This window comes from Schistocerca piceifrons, chromosome 4 (genome assembly GCF_021461385.2).
Source record: "Schistocerca piceifrons isolate TAMUIC-IGC-003096 chromosome 4, iqSchPice1.1, whole genome shotgun sequence".
In the NCBI taxonomy this organism is placed as follows: Eukaryota; Metazoa; Arthropoda; class Insecta; order Orthoptera; family Acrididae; genus Schistocerca; species Schistocerca piceifrons.
The window spans coordinates 120,041,541-120,057,262 of record NC_060141.1 but is presented as its reverse complement, the minus strand read 5'-3'; the positions used below and the strand labels follow the sequence as shown (position 1 = coordinate 120,057,262).

Sequence of the window (15,722 nt, the reverse complement as noted above, 5' to 3'; positions counted from 1 at the left end):
CAATTATGGACTTGTGGGATGTCGCATTGTCCTGCTGGAATTGCCCAAGTCCGTCGGAATGTACAATGAACATGAATGCTGATCAGACAGGATGCTTACGCATGTGTCACCTGTCAGATTCGTTTCAAGACATAATAGGGGTCTCATAACAATCCAACTGCACATGACCCACACCATTACAGAGCCTCCACCAGCGTCAACAGTCCCCTGCTGGCATGCAGGGTCCATGGATTCATGAGGTTTTCTCCTTACCCGTCCACGTCCACCCGCTCGATACAATTTGAAACGAGACTCGTCCGATCAGGCAGCATGTTTCCAGTCATCGGCGGTCCAATGTCGGTGTTGACGGGCCCAGGCGTGGCTTAAAGCTTTCTATCGTGCAGTCATCAAGGGTACATGAGTGGTCTTCCGTCACCGAAAGCCCATATCGGTGATGCTTCGTCGAATGGTTCCCACGCTGACACTTGTTGATGGCCCAGCACTGAAATCTGCAGCAGTTTGCAGAAGGGTTGCGCTTCTGTCACACTGAACGATTCTCTTCAGTCGTCGCTGGTCCCGTTCTTGCAGGGTCTTTCTCCGGCCGCAGCGATGTCGGAGATATGATGTTTTACCGGATTACTGATATTCACGGTACACTCGTGAAATGGTCGTACGGGAACATCCACACTTCATCGCTACCTCGGAGATGCCCAGTCCCATCGCTTGTGCGCCGACTGGGACGTCGCGTTCACTTAAATCTTGATAACCTGCCACTGTAGCAGCAGTAACCGATCTAACAACTGCGCCAGACCGCAGCACCTATTCTGCATGATTATATATCTCTGTATTTCAATACGCATTCCTATACCATTTTCTTACCGAGCGAGGTGGCGCAGTGGTTAGACACTGGACTCGCATTCGGGAGGACGACGGTTCAATCCCGCGTCCGGCCATCCTGATTTAGGTTTTCCGTGATTTCCCTAAATCGCTCCAGGCAAATGCCGCGATGGTTCCTTATAAAGGGCACGGCCGACTTCCTTCAACGTCCTTCCCTAATCCGATGAGATCGATGACCTCGCTGTCTGGTCTCCTTCCCCGAAACAACCAACCAACCAACCATTTTCTTTGGCGCTTCAGTGTAGATCCGACAGGTTAATCAAAAAATCATTTGATTGTCCACCGAATGGGTAGGAAACAAGCTTTATGTTAAGTTTTTTTTTTTAATTACCGCTACCAATCACAAACTTTGCCAACTACTGTATTACTTATTTATTTAGCGACATGTTTCGAGGGTTATACCTCATCTTGAGGCTAAATGGCATTAGAAAAACAACTTTACAATAAGGTCATACTGATGTTACAGTATTTTCATTTTAATTTTTTTGTATGCCTGAAATACTCGAACAACTTGGCCTGTTGGTATAAGTTATTTTAAGTCGAATCTAAGTAGGGAACGTGTATAAGTTACTGTTGTATACGGCAGTAATCCCTCCGGCAGCTTTCTGAAATTGGGACTGTACTGATTTACTCTCTTCATGCTCTATTTCGACGCAAAAAATCTGAATAATTAATAATAATAATCTCAAAATCTCAAAGCTGGATTCAGAGACAGTGACTTTTGAAAGAAGTATGTACTAGCAAGCTGTACCATTAATACTGAATGTGAATACTGTCACGTAACAATGTAATAGTGTCATCTATTTATACAAAAGGCAATTTCCTGACTGACTAACTTATCATCATCGCTCAGTCGAAACCGCTAAAGATAAAAACTTGAAATTTGAAGACTTATTTCTCTTACACTGCAGGCGTCGTTTAAGAAGGGATTTTTCGAAATTCGAGTCCAAAGGGGGGTTAAACAAAGGATGAAAGGCTTTTTCTTATTTTTAATGTTATGTCACAATTAAAGCAGTTTTGAAGTTAGACCTACGAAAATTGGTATTTGGTTTTTCGGTCAAAAATAAAGAAATACCAGTTTCAGCATTTATGGAAATTCAACCACTAAGAGGGTAAAATAGTGCGTGAAAGTATTTTAAAATCAATATTAAATAACTGCTACTGAATTTTTAAAGTTACATCTACGAGTACTGATATTTGATTTCTCTGTTACAAATAAAAAAATATGCATTTCACTGTTCTTGGAATTTTAACTCATAAGAAGATAAAATAGGGTGTGAAACGTTTTATGAAAATATTTGATTGTGAAATCATTGGCGTATCGGTTAGAATTTAAAAAATACGTGTTTCGCTGTTTTTGGAAATTCCACCCCAAATGGGGTGAAACAGAGAATGAAAATTTTAAAGAAAGTGTTCTGTTATATTAAGAAATTTGTAAAACTAAATCTCTGAAAATTGATAATTCACGTTTCGGGTAGATTTATAGAAATTGGAATAGAAATAGGCATGATGAAATAAAGCCTTGGACTCCACCTACCAGAATCGCTTTTTGGTCAGAAGTACATAGCGGAAACTATGCCGTTGTGACTTAAATTAACGTGAAAAATTTAGAAGGTGCCGCAATCGATTGAAGAAAATAAATCTGTACTGTTCGTACAGTTTTTGTGAGCGAAGCAACGGGAGCTAAGGTTGTTACAGATAAAATCTTATCGTAACAATCGGTTCTGAAGTGACATCACAAAATTAACTTAAATACTGCATGCCAAACAATACATAAGGCACAGTACACGTATATAGCAAAATAATTAACATTAAAAATTCTTTAAAATATTTTTGCCATTATTTCATTATAATTTTTAGTGTTTCTGATTTTAAGGTAAATAGCTTTCAGGTAATTACTTCTATCACAAAAATTTTTACACCCTTTTACGAAATTAGAGATAAATTTTGAATAACAAAAATCTGGTGACGGCCTTTTCATTTGGTTTTCTATTCCTTGTGATACTCGGGCTCTTAAATAGAGCAATAGGGCACGGGACATATCCCAGACAACAACGAATAATGAAAAATAATGGTTTACAATGAAACTGCCGTCAGATAATACCACGTATATTCTCAAAGAAAATGTAGAAATACGACAAAAATTTGTAACCAATGTTCAAAAAGTCTGCTGTTCTCCTGCAACCTAAGAATTACAGCAAAGACGGCCACAGTTATACAATCCTTTTTAAAGTATTCAAAGAATTCTCCGACGAAAATAATCATGGAGCGTGCCTTACGTGAGGGCTAAATCCGACTGTGGAGAACAGTTTTACATACATTGTCATGTAAATGTAGTATAATGAGGCTCGTAGCATGCTGATGTCCTCGAATACAGTAAATTTCCGGACTACTTTCGCGAAAACTGTTGCCAAACATGAATGACAGTTTTGCAGTTGTACGCCGTGTTGTAAGAGCTACAGAATGTCTTCAAGATTAGGTGATCAATTAAAAAACGTACTTCCGTCAATGTATTAGTTGGCATTAGACACGAATATTAGTTCCACAGTCTTCTATTGGACCTTTTAGATACTAACGCTAGTCCGAACCCGTATTTCAGTATCTACACTACTGGCCATTAAAGTTGCTACACCAAGAAGATGACGTGCTACAGACGCGAAATTCAACCCACAGGAAGAAGATGCTGTGATATGCAAATGATTAGCTTTTCAGAGCATTAACACAAGGTTGGCGCCGGTGGCGACACCTAAAACGTGCTGACATGAGGAAAGTTTCCAACCGATTTCTCATATACAAACAGCAGCTGACCAGCGTTGCCTGGTGAAACGTTGTTGTGATTCCTCGTGTAAGGAGGAGAAATGCGTACCATCACGTTTCCGACTTTGATAAAGGTCGGATTGTAGCCTATCGCGATCCGTGTTTGGCGACATCGCGGTGAACGCACATTGGAAGCGTGTAATCGTCATCGCCATACTGGCGTATCACCCGGCGTGATGGTATAGGGTGCCATTGGTTACACGTCTCGGTCACCTCTTGTTCGCATTGATGGCACTTTGAACAGTGGACGTTACATTTCAGATGTGTTACGACCCGTGGCTCTAACCTTCATTCGATCCCTCCGAAACCCTACATTTCAGTAGGATAATGCACGACCGCATGTTGCAGGTCCTGTACGGGACTTTCTGGATACAGAAAATGTTCGACTGCTGCCCTGGCCAGCACATTCTCCAGATCTCTCACCAATTGAAAACGTCAGGTCAATGGTGGCCGAGCAACTGGCTCGCCACAATACGCCAGTCACTACTCTTGATGAACTGTGGTATCTTGTTGAAGCTGCATGGGCAGCTGTACCTGTACATGCCATCCAAGCTCTGTTTGACTCGATGCCCAGGCGTATCAAGGCCGTTATTACGGCCAGAGGTTGTTGTTCTGGGTACTGATTTCTCAGGATCTATGCATCCAAATTGCGTGAAAATGTAATCACATGTCAGTTCTAGTATAATATATTTGTCCAACGAATACCCGTTTATCATCTGCGTTTCTTCTTGGTGTAGCAATTTTAATGGCCAAGAACTTAGAACTACACAAACCTAACTAACCTACGGACATGACAACATCCATGCCCGAGGCAGGATTCGAACCTGCGACCGAAGCGGTAGCGTGGTTCCAGACTGAAGCGCCTAGAACCGCTCGGCCACAACGGCCGGCGCCAGTAGTGTAGAACTGATAGTGAAATGGGGTATCCTGTAATTTCATTATTAATTTTTATTTATAGTATTCAATATTAACAGTTTCTCTGGGTTTCAAATATTCCAGCCAGCTGTCTTCATTTATCATGTTCACATAACAAATACGTTCTTTTTCTTTGGAATTACCTAGGTCCGGCTCAACGCACGTATGACTGTCCATATCACACGGTCATGGAGTACTGCGTTGTGCTCCATGGCGAATTGATTTGGACAGTCCTGTGGGCTTCCGAGGCTGGAGTAGAACTGTAAAATACTATAGGTCTAAATGTGAACGTCATAAGTAAAGACAGCTGATTGGAATATTTCAGACACACAGGATGTTGAATAAATACTTCACGGAACTCTTTGCAGCGTCAGATTTGTCAAGAATATTGCCGCGAAAAACTAGGCTTGCGTCTGGCTTCGGGACGAAAAGTAAACATTTTAGGAGGTGGTAGTATAGACTAATTGGGATTAAAAATGAATATTGCATGTGTGTAATTTTTATCGGTTACAGAAATACATCTATTGAAATCTAAAGCAAATAAATACTCACAGAAGTTGTTAAGCAAAGGCAAATAAAACGGTTCAAATTGCTCTGAGCACTATGGGACTTAACATCTGAGGACATCAGTCCCCTAGAACTTCGAACTACTTAAACCTAACTAACCTAAGGACATCACACACATCCTTGCCCGAGGCAGGATTCGAACCTGCGACCGTAGCGGTCGCGCGGTTCCAGACTGAAGCGCCTAGAACCGCTCGGCCACACCGGCCGGCAAAGCCAAGTAATTAACTTCAGAGTTTTCCTTGATCTTCCTGGATCTATCCCGCGCCCGGATCGGCATGTTACACGGGGCAACACATTTTTTTTCTCGACCAATTTCGGCTGAAAAAATGCGGAATCTGTTGTGGGACATCGCGGAATATTCTCGCTTCAGCCTCTATAGTTTTATGAAGTTCAGACTGGTGGCGGCACTATACGTAGCCTTCAAAATGGCGTCTGTAACGAAGATGGGTTGCAAGGAGAGAGCTCAGTTTATTTTGCCGGAAAACCAAAGCATCGCATATATTCCTGGACGTTTGCTGAATGTCTACGGGGACCCGACAGAGAAAAAAAGCACGCCGAGTCGTTGGGCGAAGCGTCTGTCATCAGCGCAACAAGTTTCTTGCGAACCTGTCCGATATGCCACTGGCCGGCCAGCCGCACACAGCTGTGCCTCCTGCAATGTTGGAGCGTGCGGACACTCTCATTCGAGGTGAACGACGGGTCACAAACACCGCGCTCCGCAATTGGACGCCTCTGTTGGTACTGCTGACAAATTCGTTCACCAATTACGGTACTTAAAGATGTGTGCCCACTGTGTTTCTCGCCGCCTGACGAAAGACCATGAAGAGATCATCTGAGCGGAATTGCTTGCCCATTACACGTCTAATCGTGATAATTTTTGTCGAAGATCATCACTGACGATTAAACATGGGTTCATCACTTGGAACAAAACGGCTGTCCATGTAGTGGCGCCACACCACCTCTCATCCGAAGAAAAAGTTCAAAGCCACGCCTTAGCTATGACGGAAAGTCATGGTTACGGTCTCCTGGGACTCTGCCCAGGTCTCGCACCTTGCGACTTCCATCTGTTTAGCCCAATGAAGGATGCACTCCGCGAAAGGCAGTGCGTGGAAGATGGGGAGGTTATTGATGCACAAAAAGTAGGCTCCGGTGTCCACCAGTAAAGTGGTACCATGCGGGTATCTCCCAGTCATATTGAACGGAGATTATGTTCAAAAATAGGGTTTCGTACCGAAAAGAGTGGGGAATAATATGGTGTACTGGAATCCTTCATGAAACCAACCTGATTTCACAAAGAAAATGCGTCGCATTACTTACTTTTGGATTTGGCAATGTTAGTGGTAGAGAGTGGCCGGATGCTCTTTCTGTAGCACCCCTTCCCCGAGATCCGCTACCATAACGCGAGTGAGCAGGCCGATAACAGGTTAACTTGCAATGTTAGCAGAGGACGCCACCGACCGCCCATCAATGTCAACATTAAATCTTTCTTCCCGAGAAATCTTGACATTGACGTGCCGTCTGACCCGTTCAATTCCGGCAGTTTGTCGTATGAAATGCACTGTGGAATGTATTGACGTTCCGTTCCGTAGACTTGATAAGGCAATGGTCTTAGCACCAGTAACGTTATAGCCGTACCACGGTTGTACAAGGAGACCAGCAACCACACGGCAGTCGGTCAAACAGCCTCTTCGTCCTAAAATTTTGGGAACTTCGACCACAACGACAGGTGAAAGCATAATAGGCCAAAAACATTTTTCCTTGGAGAAAATTAATCACCTACGGAAGCCTTAAATTGAGCATACCAACGACGCTGTATAGACGAACTCCCGTAATACGAAGCAAACCTGACTGGCACTGCCAGCTGTACTTATAAAGCCAAGCAGATGGCTCAGACAGGGAATCCGAATCCTCAGAAGAGAAACAAACCCCACACAATTCCACAAAACGAGCCGCCAGTCTAACTGACCACTCAGATGACGACTTGGTATGGTACAGGTACGCTGATGCTGCAGCTGGCCCAGGAGATTTCGTTTGTGACCAGCTACAACGGTAATACCCCTGCACTAAAAGTATCCTAAAACCCAAGCTTGAAATGTCGCTACTGGTACAAACCCGCGAGTAGTCCTAGTATCCACCCAGAACATCGCACAGGTTTTTTTTCCATGGCACTTGCCATGGCACTTTTTTGCCACCTTTGGCTTTAAAACCGCTATCCTTCAATAGCTTTCCGTCAACTGTCTCCTAATTGGGACCACATAAGTGAGAGACCGTGCCCAGACGTACGGACAACATACAGACCCGCCCTTGTGAAGCCTACATTTGAATATAGCCACATGGCAGAGGCGACAGTAGCTTGGTGGTCTCCACTTCTTATGAACCACGCGACATTCAGTTACCACTTCACTGTGGCCGCGTAACACTTGGCCAGAAGCTCGAGGCTGTATAACGACGTCGCTGAAAGCTTGAGACCATATACGAGGGTCACTCCAAAAGAAATGCACACTATTTTTTTTAAAAAAAATCCATCTTTTATTCTATATGTTTGAAAGTTTTACAGTGTGTAGATACATCCTTTAGGAACAATATTTTCATTTCTCCACATAATTTCCATCCCTCTCAACTGCCTTACGCCATCTTGGAACCAGCGCCTGTATACCCGCATGGTAAAATTCTGGACCAACCTGTTGGAGCCAATGTTGGGCAGCGTGCACAAGGGAGTCATCATCTTCATACCTCGTTCCACGAAGAGAGTCTTTCAGTTTCCCAAAGAGATGATAGTCACTTGGAGCCAGGTCAGGACTGTAAGGCGGGTGCTTCAGTGTTGTCTGTTCGAGTTTTGTGATCGCTTCCAAGGTTTTTTGACTGACATGTGGCCGTGCATTGTCGTGCAACAGCAAAACATCCTGCTTTTGCCGATGTGGTCGAACACGACTCAGTCGAACTTGAAGTTTCTTCAGTGTCGTCATATATGCATCAGAATTTATGGTGGTGCCACTTGACATGATGTCCACAAGCAAGAGTCCTTCGGAATCGAAAAATACCGTAGCCATAACTTTTCCAGCAGAAGATGTGGTTTTGAATTTTTTTTTCTTGGGTGAATTTGCATGATGCCACTCCACTGATTGCCTCTTTGTCTCTGGTGGAAAATGATGGAGACATGTTTCATCACCTGTCACAATTCTTCCAAGAAATTCATCTCCACCATTCTCGTACTGTTCCAAAAGTCCGCTGCATACCGTTTTTCTTGTTTCTTTGTGAGCCACTGTCAACATCCTGGGAACCCACCTGGCACAAACCTTTTTTTAACACCAACACTTTCAGTATTCTGCAAACACTTCCTTTCCCTATCCCAACGTACCGTGACAATTCGTTTACTGTGATGCGTCTGTCAGCAGTCACCAATTCGTTAACTCTCTGCACATTGTGTGGAGTGTGTGCCTGCCGCTGCGAGGACAATCCTCAATATTGCCGTGCCCGCTTTCAACACGTAACCTGCTTGCTCACCGACTAACTGTACTACGATCGACAGCAGCATCTCCATACACCTTTTTCAACCTCTTGTGGATGTTTCCCACTGTCTCGTTTTCACAGCACAGGAATTCTAAGACAGCACGTTGCTTCTGACGAACGTCAAGTGTAGCAGCCAGCTTGAAGCCATGCTGTGACGGCGTCACTCACGGGAACAGGTTGAACTAAATTTGAAAACAAGCGGGAAGGATGTATCTACACACTGTAAAACCTTCACACATGAAGCGAATTCCGTGAAGCGTTTCCTTCAGTTTAGAAATCTAGTTGAACTTACGAGGGTTTAAGTCAGTGGAGTGCAGTAGGTGGTATAGCACTTAGCAGCCCCATCAATCAAACAATTCAGTAACAGCTTGCACTGTACGTGCTTGAGCATTGTCCTGCAAAATGATGGTCAGGTCCCGCAGAAAGTGTCATCATTTCTGTCTCTATGCTGTTCATTTCTGGAACACAACCTACAACCAGCTTAGAAGTGATGACACTTTCTGCAGGACCTGGCCATCATTTTGCAGGACAATGCTCAAGCACGTACAGTCCAAGCACTGTACGTGCTTGAGCATTGTCCTGCAAAATGATGGTCAGGTCCCGCAGAAAGTGTCATCATTTCTGTCTCTATGCTGTTCATTTCTGGAACACAACCTACAACCAGCTTAGAAGTGATGACACTTTCTGCAGGACCTGGCCATCATTTTGCAGGACAATGCTCAAGCACGTACAGTCCAAGCACTGTACGTGCTTGAGCATTGTCCTGCAAAATGATGGTCAGGTCCCGCAGAAAGTGTCATCATTTCTGTCTCTATGCTGTTCATTTCTGGAACACAACCTACAACCAGCTTAGAAGTGATGACACTTTCTGCAGGACCTGGCCATCATTTTGCAGGACAATGCTCAAGCACGTACAGTCCAAGCACTGTACGTGCTTGAGCATTGTCCTGCAAAATGATGGTCAGGTCCCGCAGAAAGTGTCATCATTTCTGTCTCTATGCTGTTCATTTCTGGAACACAACCTACAACCAGCTTAGAAGTGATGACACTTTCTGCAGGACCTGGCCATCATTTTGCAGGACAATGCTCAAGCACGTACAGTCCAAGCACTGTACGTGCTTGAGCATTGTCCTGCAAAATGATGGTCAGGTCCCGCAGAAAGTGTCATCACTTCTGTCTCTATGCTGTTCATTTCTGGAACACAACCTACAACCAGCTTAGAAGTGATGACACTTTCTGCAGGACCTGGCCATCATTTTGTAGGCCAATGCTCAAGCACGTACAGTCCAAGCTCTTACTGATTTGTTTGACTGATGGGGCTGCTAAGTGCTATACCACCTACTTCACTCCCCTGACTTAAGCCCTCGTAAGTTCAACTCGATTTCTAAACTGAAGGAAACACTTCACGTAATTCGCTTCAGAACTGCTAGAAATTCGTCGGGCAATAGACCGCGCCGCTCGAACTGTCAACACAACTGGCACTGCTAAGAGTATCCTACGACTTCCACATCGCTGGCAACGGGTTATACACAATGTTGGTGAGTACTTTGAAGGTCAGTAAAACTTTGAAACACGTATCTATTTTGTACGAGCTGTAATAAATAGTTCCCACTATTAAAGCTCCAACCCTCGTATAAATAAAACAGTTTTCTGCATCAGTTTATTGTATTACTGTGTGTTTCGATGGTTCATACCATCATCATCAGATGGAGGTGTAGTCTTTGGCTGGCAATAATTTTTATTCCAGATTTATTTTAAGTAATTTATTTATTTTAATTTATTGGCTTTCTGGATGTGCCCATATAGCCGTCTCAGTATGGAATGTCAATTATGATGATACGAACTAAGGACTACTCAACACCCAGTGTCCGAGAGGAGAAAGTCTTCCACGTGGGTAAATTTCAAAGGGTACACTGTACAAGAGTAAATGTGTACTTACAGGCGAAGTAGATGCTGGACACTGTTATTTGTCGCAGGTGCTCTTCACTTTGTGTGAGGCGTTTACTTTACAGAAAGATGTCATACACATCAGAGATGAGAAGATAACTGATACATGCAATTGCTGGAGCTGTGCGATTTAATTTTGTGTAACAGACAGCGTTCATTCAAGTCGAGTGACAATTCCCGTATGATGTTGACGACATGCGGTGTACTTTGTACTCACTCCACAGATATTCCTACTCTACGCAACACTAACATGACATCAGTTGCTGCCGCTTGTTACCGCGTTCCCTGGTCCAGTATATGCTGTGTTAGAAGCCTCACTCTGTGGTAAGGCACCTGTGGGACGGCGTACAGTCTGTAAGCAACAGCGAGCCTCGCCACTAGAAAGTGTTTGGGTGCGACTTGCCTCAGTATTCCAGACACTCGCGGAGGAGATAACAGTGAGTGGGGAGGGGGCACTGCTCCGTCTTGTTTTATGCAGCAGGCGCAGCGAGACGTCATCAGGAACCGCTTCCCAGAATGCCTAGCGGCTTTGGAAGACAGCTGGGGTGGGGGGGCAGGGGAGGGGCTGTGGGGAAGGGGGCAGTCGCCCATTCCCCGCGTGGCGGTCAAGGAGAGCGGTAACACAGTAGGCGCTGGGAAGTCCGCCGGCCGCATTGTCGCGTTTCCGTGCTTACAACAGCGTGGACCGATTGCACGCACTCCGTCCGGAATACAAGTTAGGGATTAGAAAGCTAATTCACATTTCTTCTTTTCCGTGTCTTTTCTTTTCTCATTCAGTTGGGTACATTCTACGCTTCTTTTGCAATTATTCAAGAATTTATCGCGTTTTAACATCATCACTGTTTCCTCTTGGTAAGCGTTGATCCCGTATGGAGTTTTTGCGTGATATACAAATGCTCATTCCAAATGTAATTAATCTTTCACTTTTTGTGGGCGCCTGGACTTAACTTCCTACAATGGTTTGTGCTCTAAGCCCGCTTTCGTATGACAACAACTTGTTTCATTGAACAGGCAGAGGGAGACTCAACGCACAGCTAATACCTACCGTTCCAATGAGAAGATTATCAGACAACCGCCCTCCGAAGTATTCTACAGTGCCGGAGAAAAATTAGTACATCCTTTCAGAGGTTTACAATTTATTCAAGATTTATTGTTGCAACAGTGCATGTGGAGCACATGAAATGATTACATTTACAGATCAATAGCACAAGCGGTTCTGAAGTACCAGATATCGACCAATGCTGAAACACCCGTATTAGTAAGCGGTGTAGCCTCCGTGTGCAGCAATACAGGCGTTGACTGTGGCATCCAGTCGACCTTAAAGATGGCGAATACTGTCCTGGGACACGTTCTTCCATGCCTGCTCGACCTGTTCTCGTAGTTCTGTAAGAGTTGTTGGTTGACGAATCTCACGAGTGACTTCCCCTACCATCATATCCCACATGTGCTCGATTGGAGACAGTTCCGGAGTCGTGCTGGCCAGAGAAGTTGCTGCACGTCTTGCAGAACACATTGAGTTTCGCGGGCCGTGTGTGGAAGAGCATTATCCTCTTGGAACAACTCATCAGTTTTCTGTTGCAAGAATGGCAAAAGAACGGGTGTAACAAGAGAAATTCTTCCAATCCATATCTGGCGTACAGCAAACCAGTGCTTAACAGTATTAGTTAAAACAGTCTTGGTTGCAATTTTAGTTTTTTATTTTTCAACTACTCGTTTCGCCTTATTTAGGCATCTTCAGGTTATCTTAATTTGGTATTTCTTAGAAGGATCCTTTAGTCAGTGTTCTAGAAAAGTTTTTACTGACTTTAACGAAGGCGATTTTGGCCTCATATATTCGACGATGCCCTTTGGCTACACTGACTAAAGGATCCTTCTAGGAAATACCAAATTAAGATAACCTGAAGATGCCTAAATAAGGCGAAACGCGTAGTTGAAAAATAAAAAAACTAAACTAAAATTTCAACCAAGACTGTTTTTAACCAATATGGGTCTAACAACATTCTGCACGTACCGAGCGTTGGTTAGCATCCCCTCCAGAAACGCCAGACGTGAGCGATAGTTGTAACTTATCTCACTTCAGAGCATAAGGTATGGGGGGGAGGGGAGGCAGTGTGTCTTGGACGAATTCACTCTACGAAACAACGCTCCCCGGGCTTACGTCGTACGCGCAAACGACCATCACTTGCATGTAGGCAGAATCTACTTTCATTGCTGAAGCCCACGGCGCGTCATTCCACTTTCCAAGTGATCCTGAGACGGCACCAGCCCAGCCGCGCACCTCGATGCTGTGACGTGAGTGGAAGACGGGCTAAAGGTTCAAAAAATGGCTCTGAGCACTATGGGACTTAACATCTGAGGTCATCAGTCCTTTAGAACTTAGATTTAACTTAAACCTAACTAACCTAAGGACATCACACACATCCATGCCCAAGACAGGATTCCAACCTGCGACGGTAGCAGTCACGCAGTTCAGGACCGAAGCGCCTAGAACTTCTCGGCCACCGCGGCCGGCGGGCTAAGGTGTAAGTGCCGTTAGTCCCACTATTAGTACCCGGTTCGCAGCAGTTTGTGTTGACACGTCTGGGCTCACAATCCGTCTTATCTGTGATGTGATAGTGCACGACCTGCCACTGCTGCCGTTACAATACGACGATCCTGTCGAGCGTTGTGCTGCACGGACGTCTGGCACCTCGTCTATGGGTGTGAGAATGTTCACGTGACCACCGATACCGGCATCTTTGCACGACTGACTCAGTACGCTCAAATGGTGTGGCAGTTCTCCAAAAGGGCCATCCCGCAAGGCCACAATTTGACCCCTCTCAAACTAACTCAGTCGACAGTAGAAAGCACAAGTGCGTCTGCGTGGCATGGTTGTCTACTTGCTTCACACGTTTGCACCACAATGAGCCGCCTGGCCGTGAGCATTCTTTGTTACAGGGTAGATACAGATGGCGCTCTGGCACCTATACCACTATGCTATCTGGTTGCGGACGACGTTGAAACCGTCATCAGCACATATGCCGTTCCCCAGGTTGCATATGCCGTCATTGGATCAAAATCGACGTCATCTTTCCAGATGAACTAATAGTTTCCTTTTCATTAGTGTATATGACGCCGAATGAAGTGAAATGGTTAGAAACTGCGTCGTTTGCATGGCGGCTGTTATCAGTTATCTGCACGACTTTGTAGAATAGAGTGGCCGGCCCGTGTGGCCGAGCGGTTCTAGGCGCTTCAGTCTGGAACTGCGCGACCGCTATGGTCGCAGGTTCGAATCCTGCCTCTGGCACGTATTTGTGTGATGTCCTTAGGTTAGTTAGGTTTAAGCAGTTCTACGTTCTAGGGGACTGATGACCTCAGCAGTTAAGTCCCATAGTGCTCAGAGCCATAATTGAACCTTGATATTGTGACAGTATTTCTAAAATAGATAATTTACTGCAATTGTCTTTAATTTTGAAATGAGAGAGAGCGTAATAATTTTCTTTCAATGTCTTAACTGTTGATGCAGGCAGTGCGATGACGTCAGCGGTGGTCCGCGCGGACGATGTGTGAAGTTAATCCTGGTTCGTGGCGTGAAGATAATGATGGATCCTCCATTTTCATTAATATTCCAGTTACGGCGGTGGTCAACGTCTCCGATGTAGTCGAATCAGCTGGCAGCACTGGCGCGATAATAATAGTTTCAGTGTGTGCGTTGTCGTTACGCGCGCGACGTTTTATTATTAAAAGTTTGTTAGTCACGCGGTGCGGGTAGGTCGGAATTGTGCAATATCTTTAGTATTTACGATATATAGCCGGTTAATGCCAATACTTCGTACAGTTCTTTCACCGTGTTGCCACAGAAAAACAGTCACATGTGTTTATCACTATAACAGTCCGTTAAACATCAGTTCAATTTACGTCGTCGTCTTTAAGACAGTTTGGATGATATAATATACTTTTCTTGATCAAATAACAGCACTGTTCTTTTACTTAACATTTTGGTTTGTTCCACTTTCACGCAATTCTACCAGTTAGTGTCTCCACACGATAATGGTGTCTGGTTCACGGCTAATTGTCACAAGTTCACACAGTATGTAAAATCGTCACCGCAAACACTCGATATACTTTTCAGGTTTTACTGTTCACTTAATAATGCACGATCTCCTATTAACACAGCGGACGCACTGTAATTAATTGTTCCTCCGCGTATCACCGTCTTTCACGCCGAACTTTTCAACGTTTCTCCATCCGCGAACTGGCCACAATACCACAACAACTCGCACGCTCTCTATCGATAGTCGTTCGCTCTCTCTCTCTCTGACACAATACTTCTCGTAGCCTAACCAAAGATTTACAAAACATATAAAACCAAAACATTCATAATCGTACAATATGAAATATAAGACAGTAGTAACATGAATGAAGGAACAATGTGACGTATTAACAAATAAAGAATAGTTGAAATAAATGATACATACGTACTATGACAAGGTAATGCACAAAAGAAAGAAAATATTATCGACTTTCGGGGAAAGTAATGTCTTTACAAGGCCAAGCGCAATAATATCTTGGTAGGGTAATACTGAATGAGAGACGGAATCCAAAATATTATCGTTGTGTCGCTCGGTTGTTTACTGGTAGCTGTAAGTCGCGCCTGTAGGCTGCAGCCATCATCTCTATTGCAATTGCACTTTCTTTGGGATTTCATCTGCTGCACTTTCCTTTTGTAAATATTGCTTCCTCTGGCTAGAGCTCGTATTACCCTGTTTTCCACACGCTGTCTGCGGTATACATATTTTAGCTATTTCGTTTATTTAGATGTTTACATCAGTAGTCAGCGTATAAAACTTCGTTGCCGTCACCTACCTTTTGCTGATTTACATGTTTACACCAGCAGTCAGTGTGTCAAACTTTGTTGCCGTCACCTACTTTTTGCAGATTTAGTATTTTGATGTTTCAAATACACTCCTGGAAATGGAAAAAAGAACACATTGACACCGGTGTGTCAGACCCACCATACTTGCTCCGGACACTGCGAGAGGGCTGTACAAGCAATGATCACACGCACGGCACAGCGGACACACCAGGAACCGCGGTGTTGGCCGTCGAAT

General features: G+C 44.3%; 1 protein-coding gene across 1 annotated transcript in view; it reads right to left on the bottom strand.

The window, feature by feature from the left end:
• LOC124794862 (Na(+)/H(+) exchanger beta-like) overlaps nt 1-15,722 on the bottom strand; it is a 677,818-nt gene that overhangs the window by 594,549 nt on the left and 67,547 nt on the right. The window lies entirely within an intron of this gene.